Below are 22,106 nucleotides of genomic sequence, written 5' to 3'. Positions count from 1 at the left end.
TAGTCCAATCCAATTCTCTATTCTTGATTTTTAAAGTACAAAAACTTAATGGCAGGCCCTTCATTGAACCTTCTGAGAACATGATGCAGTCTCAGCCATGACCTTCAATTCCAGCACCATTCATTCCACATCCTCTCTGACTCTGACTTGGAATTACCACTGAGAGCTGAGCAAGGCAGAATGGAGCTGGGGGAGTACCTCTAAGGCAAACAAGATTGCCACAAACAAGCAGAATGGGAAACAAAGAGAAATGTTACTGTTGTTTCTTTTGCCACCAACATCCTAAACCAAATAACAACCACTAATATGGGTAACTGTAAATGCATTTTTTAAACAAGAAAAAATGAATCATTGACCTTGGACAGAACCATATGATATTTTCTGTATACACAATTTCGCCAAGCTTCAAGAATAAAGTAGAGAATGCAGTACAATCCTTCAAATGGTTTAATTTGTCCATTTCATTTTCTTTAACTTTTTACAATAAGTTTTGCAATAAATTCTCAGGATTTAGAAGGGTCTCTAGTCTAACCCTCTTGTCACAGAACTGCAGGTACTAACTTAACTTGTGTCTTGACATTTCACTGCTCAGTTTTACCAAATCTCTATGAAACAAATACAAATTTAAGCCTATACACATATGAACAATGTAACTCACTTGGTGAATGATGTTGACCATCATCCTCACCCTTCTTCTAGGGTGCAAATCTGCAGAAGATTTATGTGGCATCAAAACACACACCAATGGCTTCAGTTACACCCCCAAGAAGGGAAAAGACCAAGACTATGGGGCTTTGGCAAAGTTTAGGGAGCTGCCCCTAATCCTGACCCACTCTTCACAGGAGGACATCTGTCAGAAGCATGTAGTTCCTTGGCAAACTGCTGACAAAGCCTTGCCTCTAACTCACGAGGTCTGAAATCAGTTCCTTTTGTAATATGGCACCATCTTTTTGCCCCAAGTGATGATGGCTATGCACTGATATATTTACAGCATACTGTCTAGTCTCCTTTGTGGTCAAGAACATGATGAGTTAAAAAAAAAAAAGGGGGGGGGGGGGGGGGGGGCAACTAGAATTGCATGTGCAGTTGCGGCTCCAAAACAAGGCAAAGCTAACCCACACCCCGACCTGGTTTGCATGTCTCTAAAAAACTGAGCTTCGCCAACAGGCCAGAATATAAGAACCCATCTCAGAAAACAGAAGATGGGCATCTGTATTGCGCAGACAATGCCTAAAGCTCAGATCTGGGCTGTGTACTCTTGGAAGTCTAAATTCAGAAAGTCCATCAGATGGGCAAAGTTCACTAATCGCACAGAAGATATTTTTTTCAGAAATGAAAAGGACAAAGACCAGTTTAATAGGTGACCCTAATTGCGTACCTGGCAGAAACACAGGTAACCTTCAACTCTAATCCTGGTGCAATTTATAGAGCAGAAAGAGCTCAAGTTATTACTAAAGGTGAATGACATACATAGGAAGTGTAACAAGATGAATGGAAAAACTAAATAAACAAAAGCTCCTGAAATCAATGTCTGTTGAATGAATAGTATGTTTGGGTAGTCTAACGGCTAACAAGACTTTTGTTTTCATTTTCCCTTCCTGACGATATGCTGTTAGGGCATAACTTTCCTATTATTTCCCTAAATGACACAGTTTGTGTTTGAGTCAAGTGTCTTCATTAAATATTATCAAAGTGGCACAATATCCAGTTTTAAGCCAAAAGGAAAAGATCTGTCGTAAGTCAGGAAATGACACTAACTACATTAGAAATTGAACTTGCTTCCCTAGTTTTCCACATTTAATTCACAATAGCATGGCTACGGTTTAAAAGAATTGCAATTGTATATTTGGCACCAAATTTGCTCGACTGTACAAATAAATAAAAATCTCTCTCTTGAGGTGGGGAAAAAAAACCTTATTTTGATATCTAAGGATACCCAATATTAGATTACATGTTTGACAACTGCTCAAGTTTTCATTATTTTATTACCTTCTTTTCAAAAGAGCTCTCACAATTCATGTTAAAACACAACAGGGAGGAGGGAAGCTAAGAAGCTATGGGCCCTCTTAACTCTTGAGGGACGCTTCCGTGGCCCCGCTCCAGGGAGAAGGGCTTTTCAGATAAAAGATTCAACCTACTCAAAAGTGATCTCAGTTAACAAATAGGGTCTCATGCTGGACAGACTCCAAATCAATTTAGAGATGGCGTATAAGAGGAGTTCCTCTTTCAAATAATTTGCTTATTGTTCACATAGCAAAAAGGAGGGAGTTCGAGTTATCATTCAAACACGCAAATGCAACATTTTTAATCTTGTGCAACATTTTCTGTTCCAGAAAATCAGACTATGTATAAGAAACCATTAAATGAAGAAGCATTTTCACTCTTAATCAATGCAGCAGTTACTGACGCAGCACCGTTTCAGAATTAAGAGACGCAAAGGAGGTTGTGATTCTCCCAACTCGGTGGAGAGAAAAGAATGTAACACGTAAGAAACTGGAGGTAAGGCAATAGTGTAGGGTGTAAAGAACTAGACTGCCTGGGTCCCTAACCTGGTCTGCCACTGACTAGCTATGTGACCTGAGCCAGGCAAGTTCCTAAACTTCTTCATGCCTCAGTTTCCTCAGCTATAAAACGGTGATGGTAGTACCCACCTCACAGAGTTGTCGTGAGGAGTCGATGGTTACGCCCATATAAAGCATTAGGAGGGGCCTGGCCAAAGGTCAGCACCTCCCATACCTTGACTAGTAGCTGTAAGGGGTCAGTTGTGAGGTCCGGCTAAGGGCTCTCAGGAGGAAGGAGCAGAGGGGGCGGTGAAAGCTGAAGGACAGGCAGGGAAGGCTTCCTGGAAGCTACGGTACTCAAGCTGGATCTGAAAGCACGAGAATTTAGACATCAGAAGAGTGCACCTTCCGGGTGAGGGAGGCTACTACTGCAAAGTCACAGACAGGGAAGAAAGCCAGGCACGCTTAAACATCAACAAGGAAAATAAGCTCACCAAAGCTGAGGGTGTGTTTGGTAACCTCGGATTAACGGGGCTGGCGCTCTGTACGCTTGTTGCTGTGCTCCTAGGATTTAACATTTAATTCCTTTTTAGACACATGTGCTATGAATGCAAACTCACTCTGAAATGCTCACTTCTCTGATCCTGGGACAGTGGAAAGGACACCAGAAAATAAAAAGGTAAACACTTTTTCTGGGGCAGAAATAGTCTGCTAGAGTGGAATGTAGGTCACCAAGATCAACTTGCAGCTCATCTTCATCAGGGCCTCTTTCAGTGGGGGTACTAAGTGGTGGTTTGGAGGAAGGGGAGGGCACTGCAGATCCATCTTTCAATTCCAATCTCTATCAGCCGCTCTCAGCCACTCTAAGCACAATCTACACAAGAAGACAGTTGCTGAGCGAATGTAACTTCAAGGGAGGTATCCTCAGCCCCAGCCTCCTGCCGACATACAGAAACCGCCCTCCTTGCCGATTTCTTCAATAGCACCTGTGCTATCGGTTGTCTCTAAACTGAGCTCTTGGGAAAACCAAGAACTGATGTTGCGAGTGTTTAAGATACACACTCACTTGCAAGATTTCCTACATTACCAAGTTAGAAATTGTAATCCCAAAATAAGTGACAGTAGTCCACGTTCCTTATGCAAAGAAGAAAAATCAATCACAAAACAAAAAAGGATTTTCATTAAACAAGTTTGCTAACCTAAGTTGGCAAAGTTGCCTTGTTTCCTGCAATACAAGGATAGATTTAACACTTGGAGATACCACGAGCACAACACAAAGCCAAGGAGGGCCCCACAGAAGTGACAAGCCATGATTATTTTCTGAACCAAACAACTAAGGCTCTCAGTGGTACTAAGCTTTGTTGGAAAAGCTTGTTTCCCCTGATCCAACAGCTGTAACTTTTTAAGTGATTTCACAGAAGACCTCAAGATTCTCAAGCCAAAGCCACTCTTTAACATCCCCAAAATATTTACACAATGAAACACTTTCGATCTTAACTATGTTTTGTTTGTAAACACCTTATTTGTTCTGATGACCATAATACCAACACTAAAGGCAGCCTCTTAAACAAAGTGGCTCAAATAAAACCACACACAGACACACTCACATTCTTAACACCCAGAGCGTGTCCACAAAGCAAGAAAGCCAGGATTCAAATTCCTTGGCACCTACTCACAGAGCTTCTGTAAGCACCACTCAAGGACACGACCCACCGCACCCTCTTTACGGTCACACCTCCTCACTCATTGACACTTCTGAAAACCCACAAAATCTGGATGATAACTGGATTATAACAGAATGCTACAAATATTGGACAAATGTCTCCCCCCGTTCCTCTCTCACATCAGCCAGCCTGGAACCACGGACGCTGTTCACAGAACAACTCCAGCCCAGATGAGAGAGCTATTGTCCAGCTCTTCTACCCAAATGGGGCCTCGGGAGCCACTGGTGACCTGACAAAAGCCTTACGCATCTTTGCCTTGGTCTTTCTCCCTATTTTCCTGTCATTCACCTCCTGGGAAAGTTATCTGGGCCAGGGATAGTACAATAGAGAGAAATCTAGAAATGTCTGGTTTGGGATAATAAGAATTATGTTAAGAATTCTAGAAAAAAAAGTCTATGTGGGCGAATGTATTCCAAAAGCAAATAATTACGAAATACATCTCTCTCTTTCAAACACCTAGGAAGCCCTTTATATTTCAAGTCACATACTACACACGAGTTTTGGTTTATGCTGAGATGAAACTGCTTGACCGAAAGCTAAGAGGAATATTACAACTGATGACAGAACTATTGGTAGAAAGAATATAGATCTTGGATCTCCAATTATGGCTCTACAACTTAACACTGATGCAACAAATATTTATTAAATACCTACCAATGGCCAAACACTGCTTTAAATGCTGGAGAGACAAGGATAGACAAGACAAAGACCCTGCTCTCAAAGACCTTAGGGGAGTGGGGGAAAAACTCCATACATTGGAAATGGTGTCAGAATTATAGGGAGCCAAGAAGTAAACAGATAATTGAAGGAGATTTTCAGTCAATGATAAGTTCTAGGACAAAAATAAAGAGTGAGTGACAACTTCTGATCCTGTTTCCTAGTGGGGATATAATCACCTGCTTAAAATGAGATGATGAATGTCAACCACCTGGTACACAGCATCCCCAGGCATTGACCTGCACACAAATGCACATGCATAGATGCTCATAAATACCCACTTTTCCTCCCTGAACTGCAATATCTGTGATAATCCACCTTGGTCTGAAATGAAAACAGAAGAGAAACAAAGTATTTGTGTAATTCAATTATATTTAATGCAATTAAGTTTCAAATAACTGCATTCATTGAAAATCTATAACAAGGCAAAACCTAAACAATTAATTCTTACACAAAAGTATAAATAGAAGTCCAAATACTGGGATAACAGTGGTAATATTAGAAACAATGTTATAAACAGTAATACGACTGCCTTGCCCACTTTGAAGGATTGCCATCAAGAGCCAGGCTATTTGCCATCCATACAAGTAAGACTCAGAGACATGAACCCAATGCCACAGTGTCAGAAGCTGGGTTTAAACACTTATCTTCAGATTTCTTTGAGAAAAATAAAAGACAATGAATAAGTCCTTTCAGAGTCTTTTATACCTAGTCTTATATACACTTTTATACCTAGAATCAACCTTAGGAAACCCTCTATACCTCTTCCCACGTCACCAATGACCAAAGTCCCCCAGAGGGAAAGGGTTAACCCCAGAACGGGTAGCCAGTAATGACAGAGCCAGAGCAGGACCCAGGCCTCTTAGATCCCAGCGCAGCCGGCTTCACTCTCAAGGTCCTGCATCCTCTAGGCAGCCTTTCAGATTTTGTGAGAACCATACTGACCATACGCTAAGTATCTTGTGTCAAGAGAGGGTCAAGTTGAAATTTGAGTCTTTTTTTTTTGATATTTGAATTAAAATTCATATGTAATTTGCATGTTTTAAATACGCTGTATTAATGTATTTTATTTTCTTTCAGTAATCCCTTGTGTACCAGAATTCAATTTGAGTCATTTACTTGTCCCTAAAAACTTCCCGGGACTTGCACCGAGTGCCAGTTGAGGACCGTTACTGGCGGCCGGGGAGTTCTCTTCCTGCAGAATAGCGGCGAGCTCCCTCCTTGAGAAAGCCGCCTCCAACGCTGTAATAGACTTTATTAGGAAGATGATGCAGCCAGCCTGAAAGGGAAGATCTTTCAATTGTAATTTTGAGAGTTTGCCTCAGGAAAAAGGCTCCAAACAATCATTTCTGGGGAGGGACGGGGAGACAGGAATGGACACGCGAGAAGGAAAGGGATCCAAGAACTGTGTCCAAGCTATTTACAAGAGAATGGAGAGAGCCTCTGGGCTCTGAAAAGAGGAGAGAGCAGCTGGGCCCAGGGCGAGCACTTGACCACACCCACTGGCCACGCCCTCCCAGCTGCCCGCAGAGCCACATCGAATCGAAACAGCAGTGCGAGCAGTTAAGATTCCGACGGCAGGAGTCGCCATGGCAACGGGATTCATCTTGCAGACAAACTCCACTCGATTCACTAGGTCCTTCACCAGCCTCAAGAAACTACCAGCTCAATGGGAGCAAAACGGTCACGGGTGGCATTTGCTCTTGATGCTCTCCCGTGGGTGGAGATGAGGGGGTAGAGGATGGAGTCTAAGTATCTATTCCCGGGCCCACTAAAATATTTTATGGGGGCAAGAGACAGAACACCCCAACCTCAGGCTGTGAGCAACCTGAGAACAGAGCCACTAGCAGGGTTTGATGAATGAGTGAGTAAGCGAAAGAATAAGGGTGCTAGGGACAGTGAAAGGAAATACAGAGGACTTCAGAGTTCTCGGGCCTCAGGCACGTCTCCAGTCCGAGGGCAAGCGGATCACAAGCAGCTGGATTTTCAGCCTCAGCTGAGAAAACCCGATTACCCAGCCCTCTTGCCCCACAGTGCGCCTTATCATCAGATTATTCAACACCCCGCACCGCCTTACCACCTCCCATCCCAGGGCTCCAGGCTTCGCCCCAACTCAGGTGCTCTTTGTCGAGGGAGCAATCAGTGCAGGGGCCCCAAATGCGCCCTCGCCCGAGGGACGGGAGGCGGGAGCGCTCTGCGACGCCTTGAACCCGGTCCCAATGCAGCACAGCCTCCCCTCGCCGCTGTCCACCAACACCTTGCTCCTTCCGCAGCGCGGGTTTCCCTTCTCTCTTTTAGATCTTTAGCTTCCAACTTTGCCTGAAATATAGTCACCCCATTTCTTTCGAATGAGGCTTGAAGTGAGGGTGCCAAGGACGTTGGGGGTTCTGCTCCGACGCTGGCGGGTAAACGAGTCCCTCCTTCCTCGTCGCCACCTCCGAGTCCACGATTCTCCCTCTCGGAGGCTCCCGGGCCAGCAGCTCCCGACAGCAGCAGTGCCCGCAGTTCCCACCCGAGGCCACGACCCCCAGCGCCCCAGCCCCGGGGTGTCTGCAGCAAGGCGGCGAGTGGTACCCCGCCGGCTCTCTCGGCACCCGAGCGTCTTAGAAAGAAAGGAGGGAGGAACCCCTGTCCTTGGAGGCGCCTTCCTCTGAGCTCGCCCTGCTTTGCGCGGCGCTTGCAGCCATTTTCCCAAACCCAGCTTGGCAGCCGGGAGCTGTCTAGGTCCCGTTCCCACCCAGATCCAACCTGAAGGACGGGTTTAATATTTACCTACTGGCCCGGGAGCTCCGGGGAGGCAGCGAGAGGGCGCGCCGGGAACTCAGCGCCGGTGCCAAGAAGCGCGCCCACCCCCGCGCCACCGCGCGGTGCCACTCAATGAATGAGTGCGGCGGGCGAGGCGGCGCGTCCCCCTTACCTGAGCAGCCCCTGCATGCTGGAAAGGCGGCTCTGCGCTCCGGGTACAATGGGATCCGGTTAAACAGTTTCCTTCACAGCCGCTCGTAGGTTACCAACTCGCAGGTGACATCACCCTCTCCTCGCCTGATAGGATACAATGTGGCGCCCACTGCGCATGGACCCCGCGACCGAGCCCGCAGACTCCTGGGAGGTGTAGTCCCGATCTCTCAAGCGGAGCCTGGGTACCTACGCTACTGGCGTTCGCGGAACTACCCTTCCCGACGTAATGCTCGGCCCCTTCGTCCCCGCCCCTAGTCCCGCCCCCGCCGGGGCCCTCCCCCTCCCCGCCCTCCAGCCTCTCAGTGTTAGCGGTGGTCTTTCGGAAGCCCAGCCGCGGACAGAGCGGGGAGGGGGCGGGGCGCCCTGCGGTCGTGCCCTTTGACTTGACCTCCCCTCGGCCCGGTTCTTGCTCTGAGGGCCGCGAGGGGTCCAGGGCTAGTGCGCACCGACCCAGGCAGTTCTGACCACCCCGGCTCTTTTGGCCGCAGCTGGAGAGAGAAGATTAAGCCTTTCACTGCCTTCCCTACGCATAGCACCTAATTAATAGGACGCGCTGGTTTCTGGGTTAAGCGCGGTCCTGGAATTCCCCCACGTCCCCGAGGGTGAGGCGACGCCGACCCCGAAGGAGAGAAATCCCCGAGTGTCCCACTTGGTACAAATCAGCTTTCTGTTTTCTCTTTCCTTCTCCCGGTTAACGGAGTCCGGGTGACCAGCCAGAACGCGGGGAGCAGCTTAGTTGGCTGAGCTGACAGAATAACGGAGGCTGTCACTAGTGAAAACGCGGCGTAGTAGACTAGACAGTCGCCGCAGCCCTCCGTCAGGGAGCCTGGGGTGCTGCAGAGACGCTGCTATCGCGCAGCCATGCTTTTGTTCTTCCTTGCGGCAGGCTTCCCGCTCCCATCGCTCTCAACTCCCAGGAAGACATCTTTGTCTAAAGTTCTAATAAATGACATATATGTGTATACACGTACTCTTAAGTCCACAACACTCTCTCTTCATTTTCCATACCTTTCTCTTCAAATATTTTTAAATGACCTAAACCACATAACACTGTGCTGTTCAAGAATTGATGTGATCTTAACACACCTAAATGTGTATTTAAAGGTAAGAAAAACGTATGTAGTAGAATTATGAAGCTTTTGGAAGATTTTATTTCTAATATGTAAAATTTTTCCGTGGCATTTTTCATTATTTAATGAATACCAAATATTATGAAAAATTAACATGGAGAGCAAATCTCCAGGTCTTTTTAAACGAAAAAAAATCAATACATCTAGTTACTCCAGTTGTAAAGTAAATTATAATGCATTCGATGTCTCAGTCATATGAGGATCGGTTCACACCCCTATTTCCACTAGCAAAATCTCTAGAAGACTGAAGATTTCAAAGAACTCACCACCTAATTGTTGGTGGAAGTCTTCCTGTCGCTCTTATTTTCTCACCTCATTGTGCAACAGTAACCTGGGTTCAAGAGAATGATACATGAACTAGTTGAGGATCTCAAGGAAGAGGGAGATGCTTTGTTTTGCTGAGAGAGGGATTTTAGTGCTTAATGCTGACTTTCTTTTAACAAGCTTACTCCTTGTAGACCAGACACATTTTTCTCCACCGAAGGAAGATGACGTTGAATATTGCTCTCCTGTTCTGAGCTATTCCATCCATTCCAAATATTGTCTTAAATGGAACCCAGACAATACAAATGTTCCATTGGCCATCAGATCACAATCAGTGATATTCTAGCTAATGGGTAGGTTTAATGTATTGCAGTTCATTGCAGAAAAATATTCAAAAAGAAACTTGACCTGAGATGAGTCTAAAAGCTCTCCCAGTTTTACAACTGTGTAAAGCTTTTAGATGGAAGTGTAATCAGTGAGCCTGAAATTTACTGCGTCACATTGGATGTGGAGATTCTCTGTAAGGCAGGGCTTATCCTTATAGATATAAGTATATTATTGAGGAGGAGTAACTTTATAGGACAAATCACGTTACAGCAAGTTCTCTTGGGTCTTCAGCAATGAAGGAGGGGATAGAGTCTGCCTGGAAAAAAAATATTCCATTCTTTATAGCAATTAATATTATAGGGATGTGTCATGTTACATGGCTCATTTCCATATGTAAAGGACATCATATACAATAGACTATAAGCACAGAAATGTGTGGATGTGCATGTGTGAGCTGTTCTTCCCATTAAGTAGATATAGATATAAGTATTAAAAGCAAGATATTGTGTTTGGAAGCATTTTGCTATAAGTGTGACGGATTTGAACTGATCGCTGCACACTGTTTCATTGGTAACCAGGGCACACAAAGTTGGCTCTTCAGCATCAGAAATACAGTCTGTGGGCCTGGGACCAGAGGAAGCGTAACAACTCCTATGGAGACAGAAGGGAACTCTCTCTTTCTCTTTCTTCCTGTCACTATCTCTCTCTCTCTCTCTCTCTCTCTCTCTCTCTCTCTCTCTCTCATACACACACACACACACACACACGCACGCACACACACGCTCATTGTGTTTGTATTTAATTCTTTCTAGGTAACTAAGTAGTCTCAGAAGCCATCAATAACACCCACTTGGGGCTGGCCCCATGGCCAAGTGGTTAAGTTCGCAAGCTCCGCTTCGGCGGCCCAGGGTTTTGCCGGTTCAAACCCTGAGTGCAGATATGGCACCGCTCATCAGGCCACGCTGAGGCAGTGTCCCACATGTCACACTAGAAGGACCCACAAGTGAAAATACACAACTATGTACCGGGTAGCTTTGGGGAGAAAAAGGAAAAATAAAATCTTAAACAAAAAAACACCCACTCCATCTAACTTAATGTATATTCTCAAAGGATTTCTTTACTTTTTTTCTCCTTTCCTTTTTAAGCGACTGCTGCTTTTCTGGAGTGATCTTATGAAAGGCCTTGTCTTGTCCCCAAATCCTTGCCTACTAATTAGGAACTGTGGGACTGCAGAGAACAGACTTAATTGATCATCTACAGGTGGAGGAGGGGAAAGAAGCCATGGAGCATTTTGCTGATCTTTCAAAATAACCTCTCTCAGTTCTGGTTACAAAGCTGTACTTCTAGATACTGGGGTTTAGATAAGAGAGGAAATGAGACATGCACAGAGCAAGAATTTAAGTTTGCAGCCTTGCATGTGTTTTACACAATAGCTTGGTGTTTTGCAACAATTGAGGTGTGTGGAGCCCAGGTTTGGCATCAGGCCATTTCACCCACTTTTGAGCAATGTGACTTTGCTTGTTCTGTATTACTTATTCTCTCTGAGCCTCAGTTCCTTATCTTAAAAATAGGACTAACAGTAAGACCTACTTCACAAGGTTTTTCAGGATTAAATTAGCTAAGATACACAAAAAACATTTCAAATTGAAAAGAACTATACAAATGCTAGTGCTTCTTATCATTTGCAATTTTTCCCTGAAGATTATCTTACAAATGTCAGCCCTAATTATGGAACAAGTTAATAAAAACCTATTTAAACAGAAAAAAATCTTATTCTTAACAAGAAACTATTAGAAATTTTACAGCATGCACACATTATTTCAGTAATTTGTAAGTAGGCAAAATGTACTTTGAACAAACAATGAGAAATCTAGATTGAACCATGCTGGTCCTTGGCTTGTTTTCAGATCCATACCTTGTCCTTGCAGTGCCCCAAGCTGTCCTCAGTATCACAGGTGATCTTCCCCAAGCTTCCCAGCCCGTAGAGGCTGCTGGGAGATTGGAGGGGTGGAAGGGAGCAGCCGGCAGAGTTGCACTGGGTGATGTTTCTGGCAGCTGCAATAGCACTTCCCCTGTTGGACTGGTCTGTCGTGGTTCCAGCTTCTTCCCGGTCACCTCTGCTTCTGTTAACGCCAACTTCTCCCTTTGTCCCTCCAGTCTAGGGGTGGAGGTGGCTTCCTGCTGTTGCCAAGCTCTCCTTGCTTGCCTGGCTTTCAGAACTTCTATCACCCATGTGACCGATTCCCTGTCCTATGTCTGGTTTTTTTTGGTTTTTTTGTGTGTGTGTGAGCAAGATTAGCCCTGAGCTAACATCTGCTGCCAATCCTCTGTTTTTGCTGAGGAAGGCTGGCCTGAGCTAATATCCGTACCCATCTTCCTCTACTTTATATGTGGGACGCCTGCGACAGCATGGCTTGCCAAGCAGTGCCACGTCCTCACCCAGGATCCGAACCAGTGAACCCCAGGCTGCCCAAGTGGAATGTGCGAACCTACTGCTGCGCCACCAGGCTGGCTCCCTAAGTCTGTTTTAAATACTTAGAATGGTTTTTGTTTTCGTGGTAGAACAGTTAACTGATATCCTCATGATTTAGTTCAAGTTCTTTTAGGGGCAAGCAACAGAAACTTTCTGTGGCCAGTTTATGCACAATAAAGAAATAATAGGATTTACTCAAAGGATTAAACGAGGGGCTGGCTCCATGGCCAAGTTGTTAAGTTCGCGCGCTCCGCTACGGCGGCCCAGGGTTCGGATCCTGGGCGTGGACATGGCACCACTCGTCAGGCTACGTTGAGGCGGCGTCCCACATCCCACAACTAGAAGGACCTGCAACTAAAATATACAACTGAGTACAGGGGGTTTTGGGGAGATAAAGCAGAAAAAAAAAAAAAAGATTGGCATCAGTTGTTAACCCAGGTGCCAACCCTTAAAAAAAAAAAGGATTAAACGACCAAGGCGCCACCTAATAACAGGCAGGAACCAGACCAGCTCTGGGAACCTAAACAGTGGTGGGTTTTGACCCTTCTCTCCAGAGCTTTGCACTCATAGCCCTCAGTCACTGGGTCTCCTCCTTCCGAATTTCAGACTCCTGAGCGAAGCAGATTGCCCTATCTCGAGGTGACTATCACTGACTTCCTTATCTACAGCGCTGGTTCCAAAAGTGTGGGCCCCAGACCAGCAGCAGCATTATCACCCGAGGGCTTGTTAGAAATGCCAGTGCTGGGGCCCCACCCTCAGACTTACTGGAAAAGAACCTTCAGGGCTGCGTTCCACAGTCCTCCAGCTGATTAACAAATCCTCCAGCTGATTCTGACACACAGGAAAGTTTTCCGACACTTTCTATAGCAAAGATTACAAGATCATGTGGCTTACATATGATCCCTCAGTCCTATCCCTGTGTGTCTGGGAGTCTTCCCAGAGAGGAAAAAGTGTTGTGAACTTGGCAGCCACCCCAGAAGGTGTCGGCTAAAGCTGGTAAATAGGTCAGGGTCTTAATGGTAAAATGTGGTTTTGCCTAAAGGAGAGGACTTTGCAGAATTCTGAGCCAACTACAGTTAGCCCTCTGTATCCTTGGGTTCCACAACCATGCCTTCAACCAACTGTGGATTGAAAGACCTACAATGATTGTGTCTGTCCTGAACACGTACAGACTATTTTTTGTCATTATTCCCTAAACAATAAAGTATAACAGCTATTTGCATGGCATTGACCTTACATGTAAGTGATCTAGAGATGATTTAAACTATGTGGGAGGATGTGCGTAGATTATATGCAAATACTACCCCATTTTATGAAAGGGACTTGAGCATCCTTGAATTTTGGTATTTGAATGTTCACAGCTACACTATTCAGCCTGGGGTTGACATACAATATTTGGGACATACTTACACTAAAAATATTCTTTGTCATTTGTCTGAAATTCAAATTTAACTGAGCATTCTCTATTTTTATTTATAAATCTGGTAACCCCATTATAGCCTCAAACTAGAAACAACCCAATTGTCCATCAAAAGCAGAATGCATAAGGGCCAGCTCCGGTGGCCTAGTGGTTAAGTTCAGCACACTCTGCTTTGGCAGCCTGGGTTTGGTTCCCAAGCATGGATCTACACAGCTCTGTTAGCAGCCATGCTGTGCTGGCAGCCCACATACTAAGAAATAGAAGAAGATTGGCAAGGATGTTAGCTCAGGGCAGCTCTTCCTCAGCAAAAAAAAAAGTAGATAGCAGGAGTCGGCCCACTTTTTCTGTAAAGGGCTACATAATAAATATTTTAGGCTTTGTGGGCCGTAAGATCTCTGTTACAACTACTGCTCAACTCTGCCATTGTAGCAAGAAAGGAGCCACAGATGTAAATGAATGAGCATGGCTGTGTTTCAGTAAAACTTTATTTACAAAAACACTTGTCTGGCCTGTGAGCCATAGTTTGCCAACTCCTGCCGTCCAGCAATGAGAATGAATGAATTGTGTCTACTTGTAAAAATATGGATGAACCTTACAAAAACAACATTGAGTGAAAGAGTATATATTGTATGATTATATTTACATAAAATTCAAAAACAGGTAAAACTAATAGTGAAGAGCAGTTACCTTCGGGGGATAGTGATAGGAGAGAGCATGAAGGAAGCCTCTGCGTTGCTGGTATTGTTCACATTTTTCATCCGGGTGCTGCTTACACGGGTATTTCACTTTGAAAATTCACCATGCGATACACTTATGATTTGTCTGCTTTTATATATGTGCATTATATGAAAATAAAATATTTATATAAATTAAAAATTAGACCAAATTATCTCAAGATCATACCCATAAGAAATTATTTTATGAATTCTGGTACCCAAGTTTTTTGGTTTTTCCTAATTATGACAGAAATTCTGTTCTTTGTAGAAAACTTAGATAATACCGCTACTTAAGGCAATAAAACCCCCCGTAAGTCTACAAACCAGAGAGAAACATTAACATTTCTTCCCCCTGCCCTCCTTCTCTTTCAAACTTGGCATCATTTTATTTTATAATTGGCTTATTTTATTTCTATGTCAGCAAAATTTTTTCCATCTGCATTTTAATGGCTACATGGTATTTTATTATGCAAAGGTGACCATTTTTTATTTAATCAACCTATATAATTTATAGTTTAATCTATCTACTGTAGAATAATTCGTTTCCAATGTTTTGGAATTATCAATAATTCTGATGTACATCCTAGTGTGATTTTTGTGTTCACCCATAAGCAGGTCTTTAGAAGTAGAAATACAGCATAGGAGGATAGAAAGGCTTTTAATGCTTTGATACATGTTGCCAAATTGCCCAGATACTCGTTTTTATTGTTTGTAGATGTTATGGTTGATGTTTCCTGTTAGCCCACATAGGTCTGGTGTCTTCTCTGAGAGAATTAAATCATTTCCTGAAAACAACTTACACTGTTTCAGACAAATTCTAATAGTGCTAATGGGGTGGTTGAGGGAATCATCAGGTAACAATGAAGTCCAAGGGGAAGCACCTTCTGTTGTCGCTAGTTACCTGGCCCTCTAGGATGTGCTAGGCGTATTCATTTGCTGGGGATGCAGAACAAAGTACCACAGATTGGGGGGCTTAAAAGCAAAAATTTATTCTTCACAGTTCTGGAGGCTAGAAATCCAAGATCGAGATGTTGGCAGGGTTGGTTCCTTCTGAGGGCTATGAGGAAGGATCCGTTCCAGGCTCCTCCCCTTGACTTGGAGAAGACCATCACCTCCCCATGTCTCTTCACATCGTCTTCCCTCTATAAATGTCTGTCTCTGTGGCCAAATTCCTCATTTTTATAAAGACACCAGTCATCTTGGATTGGGCCCCAACCTAATGACCTGCCCTTTAGCTTTAGCTCCCTCTGTAAAGACTCTATGTCCAAAGAAGTTCACACTAAGGTACTGGGGGCTAGAGTTTCAATGTAAGAATATGGGGGAGGCGGGGGGAGGGGGGATTACGATTTAACCCATAACACTAGGTAAGTCCAAATAAGAGAAAACTGGCTTTCTTGATCTCAGCATCAGTTTATACACCAGCATGTTGCACTCACATAAGTTTTAAAATAGTTGAACATCTGATTAGGAAATATAGATAGGATCTAAAGACTGGAGATAGCAACCTGAAACTTCTCAAGAATAACAGAAACAGAAAATGCAGAGTGCCTCCTGTGTTCTGTGGAATCCTTGACGCTGTCTCTGGTTTTGAAGACCGAAGCCTTGCCTCCAGGTACCCAGTCCTGTCACTCTTGATCAGCAATTCTCAGATGAAGACTCTACGGACCTTCCATTGGTAAGAATTCCCTGGCCATACGTTTTAGACAAACCATCCCAAGTTAGCTTTCAAAATATGCCCCACTGAGTGTGTCATACAATTTTCATTTTCTTTCTCTCTTTAAACATCAAATCTCTGCATGGGCTCTTTAACCCTAAAATGGGCAGTCAGCATGTGGCAAAACCTTGTCTACGAGTAAAAGATAGGCCTGGCATGCCGTGGAGAGAAAGGATTCTGTTTACTCTTTGGGGTTTTGTAGCTTTCCTTTTTGGGAATTATCCTGGCAGATAAATTCTCCATTGTAGCTGAAATATTACAGCTTGCAGGATTTATGTAAGAGCCTTATTTCCCAGCAGGTCGTGCGAGCACTTAGACTCTGGATTTGGAGATTAGGGGCGACTTTAGTCCTGTACTACATGAGAACCTTGTGATGTGGAATTTCTCATGGAAAGCCACACTCCAGTACAATATGTCATGGCATATTATCTTTGTGAGAGTATTTTCTCTTCACCAAACTGTGATTGTAACCTTTTCTCTCGGGTTGTCTGTGCCCTCTCCCTGTGTCTCAAGCTCCTAAAATAATATTTTGGGTTGTCCGAAAACTAGCCACCCAGTTAAAGGGGAACAGGAGATATCGGAATTCCGGCTTTGCTTTTCTGCAAGTGACAGATCTTCTTCTCTGGGATTTATGTTATTGTTTTAGGAAATTATACTTATTGAAATCTAAACATAGTTAAAGCAAGTAAAATATAACTCTGTTACTTTTCTTTTTTTTTTCTGGTGAGGAAGATCAGCCATGAGCTAACATCTGTTGCCAATCTTCCTCTTTTTGCTTGAGGAAGATTGCCGGTGAGCTAACATCTGTGGCAATCCTCCTCTATTTTGTGTGTGAGACACCGCCACAGCATGGCTTGATGAGCAGTGTGTAGGTCCTCACCCAGGATCTGGGCCCACAAACCCCAGGCCGCTGAAGTAGAGTATATGAACTTAACCACTATGCCACCGGGCTGGCCCCAACCCTGTTAATTTTCACTCAAGTGTAAGAGTGATTCTGAATAACAGGGTCATCTCCCTTGACTTATGCATGTAAGTCAACGATGCTGGAAGCTCTACCACTTGTGGCTATAAGTCCACTAGAATTTGCAAGTTGAGTAGCTTTGAGTAAGGTCAATACTAGGAGGGGAACCTCCAAAGAAAACCCAGACGTCTCAGAGAGGAACATAAGATTTTAAGTAAGTTTGATTGTGTCCCTAATGCATTAGTGGCAGATCCCTACAGCCTTCATTTCAGGAGGCCTTCTCACTAGGTACATCCCTTCTTAAAATATGCAGGTGAAGAGTCCCCTGCTCAAGGTGGGTCTATGTCAATAGGATGCTGGAGCCCCATGGCACTGCCTCACAAAAAGCCATTGTTAAATTTCAGGAATTTTGTGAGCCAGTTGTTAAACACACTTAATATTAAAATTTAACTTATACAAACTCACAGTTAGGGGCTGGCCCCAGGGCTGAGTGGTTAAGTTCGCACACTCTGCTTCAGCAGCCCAGGGTTTCCCCAGTTTGGATCCTGGGCACGGACATGGCACCGCTCATCAGGCCATGTTGAGGTGGCGTTCCACATGCCGCAACTAGAAGGACCCACAACTAAAAATATACAACTATCTACTGGGGGGATTTGGGGAGAAAAAGCAAAAAAATCAAAAATAAACTTACAGTTACATACATTATATTAAAAACAAAGATGGGGCTGGCCCCGTGGCCGAGTGGTTAAGTTCGCGCACTCTGCTTCGGCGGCCCAGGGTTCGGATCCTGGGCGCAGACATGGCACCGCTCATTAGGCCACGTTGAGGTGGCGTCCCCCATGCCACAACTAGAAGGACCTACAACTAAAATATACAACTATGTACTGGGGGGATTTGGGGAGAAAAAAGAAGGAAAAACAAAAAAACCCACAAAGATGATAAATACTCAAAACTCATCACTTGTTAATGGTCACTGCGTTTTACTTTATCTGTGATCTTGAAGTTCCCCCGAGTGAATGGTGGGAACACTGTGTCGTGGTGTGCCGCTGCACATCTCTCCCCAGCTCCACTTCTGTGACATCACGTTGGGAGCTCAAAATCAGTTGTAGTGGAAGGAGTTCTATCACGGAAATCTGCAAATGCTACAGATTAGGGCTTCCCAGACAGATCCCGTTTTTGAACATTTGCTGGCATCCTCCTCCCCCTGCATTTGTAATTGAAGAGAACAACCCTCCACTAACTGCTATGCAGTGCTCTGTATGTTTCTCTCGTGACTTCATTCTACTGCTGGGTTCTAGGATTGGGGTGCATGTGTCGTTTTGTTCAACTTGGGCAGAAGTGTGGCATCAGATCCTGAGAAGAGAAGAGCCCGGCTCCTCTCTGGGTTCAGGGAGCTGGCATTTTTCTCACACAGAAAAGAATGTGGGGATAGAGTTAGCCTCAGGTAGTGGTTTTGAAGCAGAAAGAGAAGGAAATCAGCTTGGCTGTTGGATGTATCAGAGGGAATGCAGAGAGAATTCTGGAAGACCTGCACTAGCACTGAGCCTGAAGGACTACACAGCAGCTTACAACAAACGGGGCCCCACATGCACATGCTGTCCTTAAAAACATTTTCATGAGTTTGCAAAATAATGATAAAAATAATCTCAAAAAGACAATGGAGAGAGTTTTTCATGAAATGAAATGTTTTCATAAAAAGGACTGTTCTTTATTCTGGGGTCGTAGGTTAATCATCTCAAGAGTAATAAAGACAACTTTATTAGAAGCACGAAGCTATTATCCAAACTATATGGGTAGTTTATATCTTAATTATTTTGTCCCCAAAGTCCATTTTGTGCCTATTTCATCTGCTTGGCTAGAGAATATTTGTTTTTTCTTAAAAAACAAATCAATATTATAAATGGTGATCATGTTCCCAGGCTAGACCAAAAAAGCAAATACACCCCAGAATACAGTTGAGTCACAGCATTAATTTTGTTAGCCTGAAGTCTGAGTTGAAGGGGAAGGGGTAGTCTTTGCAGGAATAAAGAAGGGTGGAAGAGAGGAAACGGCATAGCGTTTCCTTCCCGTGAGCTAATGGATGGTGCCCTAGGAAAATCTGAACCTGTGAAGTCTGTCCACATCCATCCGCATGACTCACTTTACGCCTTCTCTCTCAGTATCTGGTATCCCTTCTCATCAGGCTCCCGTTCCCTCATGGCACTGCATTCTCCGCTATGGTACCTTCAAAGGTCTGTCCGAATTCCTAAAGTGCTCCAAGTTCCAAAAATTATTGGCTCCTTCCTCCCCTCAGTCATAGCCCATCCTTCCATTTTTCCAATGTAGCTGGTTTCAGGGGCCATTGAACAAGTTTACACAAATGTGTGAATGACTAATAACCCCAATTTTCCAGAATAATGTTAATTTTTCAGGTCAGATCCTGTAAACTTAAGTCATTTCTAATTGTATATTATGAAATTTAAAAAACAAACAAAAAGGTACAAAGAACCAAGGCAGAGGGAGAGTTGGGGGAAACTGTTGGAATAGGAAGGAATGGGGCAGGTCCCACGGAAGCACACTGCCAGCAAATTGCTTAATCCTTTAAAGTGTGTTTGTGATTTTCACAAACTTCCCCCTTTGACCCACAGATTTTCCTGAAATGGCCAAAGTTGGATTTGAGCTAATCCTTGTTTTGGTAATTGCCCACTGGTACATGCAGCCCCAGAATAACAAATGTTTCCAGATTAAACATTACAATCCTCTCAATTTTTTCAGATTCATACTTGAAAAGCTTCACATTTCCCATGAGGGATTTTTATGGGAACTGTGAAGCTTCAGGCCATAGAAGAGGGGTGGTGTGAGGTACACTGTGTGTGTGCATGCGTGTGTGTGGGGATGTGTGTGTATACCTAATCCCCTATGCTTTACACAAAACAGGTGTCTTTTGGTGCTTGAATTGCCTTTTGATCTATTGTTCAGGTAACCAGAACTCTCTATTATCATCTCTCAGTCTGCCTTTACTCATTAGCAATAAATACTCATCAATTAGCAATAGTTGTTCATTTATAAGCCTGAACAGTAATGAACAATCGCAAACGTTGATGAACCACCATCAGGTATAAACAGTAGAAGGGAGTTTGCGCAGATGGTGATCATTGTGGGTAAATCTTTCTCTCTCATTCATAGTGGATGTGGAGCCACGAAAAACACAGAATCCACATGGCCCCCAACCTTGAGGAACTGAGTGATTAAAAAAAGTAAAAATGAGTGAATATCTCTTCACCAGAGATAGGGGGAGAAATCTCCGCAATTTGAGCAAAGGTCAGAGAGAGGCATTTTAAAATGGAAACTGTGCTTCTATTTGGGCCAGGTTGAAAGGCAATAGAGTAACCACGTCTAGCTTATATTTTTTGCTATCCAGCACCTGCTTGCTTTTTCATTCTAGAGTGCCACTGTCTCACAGAAATATAATACGAGCCACATATGTACTTTAAGATGTTCTAGTAGTCACATTAAAAAAGTACAGGGGCCCACGCAGTGGTGCAGCGGTAAAGTGCGGATGTCTGCTTCAGCCCGGGGTTTGCCAGTTTGGATCCCCGGTGCAGACATAGCACAGCTTGGCAAACCATGCTGTGGCAGGCATCCCACATATAAAGTAGAGGAAGATGGGCACGGATGTTAGCTCAGGGCCAGTCTTCCTCAGCAAAAAGAGGAGGATTGGCAGCAGTTAGCTCAGGGCTAATCTTCCTCAAAAAACAAACAAACAAACAAACAAAAAAACAAACCCTGTCCAGCAGCTCGTTTTCCCAAAAAGACACCCAGAATTTCGTGCTGCCAAGGGAAACCTCTGAAGGGCAAAAAGCATTTGAAATATAATTTCATAGAAAAATGCAAGTGATTTATTTTGTTGCCTCCCAATCTGGGACAGCTGAGGACACAGAGAGAGAAGTTCTGTGTGTGTGAGCCTGGGTTCTAGTAACACAGCGGTATTTCTAAACCGTAAGGAGCCAGGCCACCTGACTCAGAATTACCTGGAGTGCTTGTTAAAAATGCTGCTTTGCACAAGGCCTGACTCTCGGGGCAGGAAGCCCTGGCACCAGCAGTAATCAACACCCTCAAAGATTCCTATGCCCGCTAAACTTCAAAAACCTTTGCCAGAGACTAATCACCAAATCACTGATTTTTCAGAAACTTGGATTCTTCATCAAAGTAGCGGTCCTAACAAACTGCAGTGAGGATAAGGCACGATAGCGCCTTTGAGCTTGTTTTGCAAAGTCCAAATGCCAGAGAGATGGAAGCTATTGTTATCAGTTACACTCCCTCGCAGGCAGAGCCTTGGCATTTTAGAGGGCCAGAGACAGAAGGAAATCCTTGCAGAGTGAATTATCTATCGGTGGTTCCAGATAGGAAAAACAGTGTGGGTTAGGGAATTCCTCTCGGTCCAAACCACAGGAGAGACTGTGCAAAAAGCCAGGCCCAGGCCTATCACATAGGTGATGAGCGTGCAAGGACATAAATCAGACTCCCTTGAATGCAGGGAATGCTTCTGAGGCATCACAAAAAAGCCTGCTTTTGACAAAGCACCCTCTTCAGTCCCTAAGTACCTCAGAATGATAACAAGCAGGGCTCCTTGCTCCCTGAAAACTTCACAAATGGTTTGCCCCATCCCTTTCCTGCCTCTGACCAATTTCTGACTATAAGGTGGAGACAGAACAAGAAAGTGAAGTGTCCCCTCTTCAGTAAATGTGAGCGTTGGTACACATGGAGCACCCTCCGGAGTGGAACCTTCTAGACCTGCATTGTCCCATACAACAGCCGCTGGCTGGGTGTGTCTATCGAACAGTTGCAATATGCCTGGTCTGGATTTAGATGTGCTGTTAAGTGTAAAATACACACTGATTTTGAAGACAGTGTGAAAAGAAGAATGTAAATTATCTGATTAATAAGTTTTATGTTGATTACACGTTGAAACAATATTTTGGACATATTTGGTTAAATAAAATATATTAAAATTGTTTTCCACTATTTCTTTGTACTTTATTTTTTTATTTTTATTTAATTATTTTCTTTCTTTCTCTCTTTTTTTGAGGAAGATTAGCCCTGAGCTAACTGCTGCCAATCCTCCTCTTTTTGCCATGTCCACACCTGGGATCCGAACCAGTGAACCCCGGGCTGCTGAAGCAGAACATGTGCACTTAACCGCTACGCCACCAGGCCGTCCC

The 22,106-nt window shown here is 44.1% G+C and overlaps 1 protein-coding gene across 1 annotated transcript in view; it reads right to left on the bottom strand.

The window, feature by feature from the left end:
• Positions 1 to 7,969, bottom strand: part of DAAM1 (dishevelled associated activator of morphogenesis 1) — a 161,335-nt gene extending 153,366 nt beyond the window's left edge. Inside the window, exon 1 of the mRNA XM_046647122.1 lies at positions 7,860 to 7,969. The gene's annotated coding sequence lies outside the window, so the exon portion shown is untranslated. The remainder of the gene's footprint in view (positions 1 to 7,859) is intronic.
• Between the last annotated feature and the right edge of the window lie 14,137 nt (positions 7,970 to 22,106).

The sequence above is a fragment of the Equus quagga genome, chromosome 20 (genome assembly GCF_021613505.1).
Source record: "Equus quagga isolate Etosha38 chromosome 20, UCLA_HA_Equagga_1.0, whole genome shotgun sequence".
Taxonomy (NCBI): domain Eukaryota; kingdom Metazoa; phylum Chordata; class Mammalia; order Perissodactyla; family Equidae; genus Equus; species Equus quagga.
This window is presented reverse-complemented; position numbering and strand designations above follow the sequence as displayed.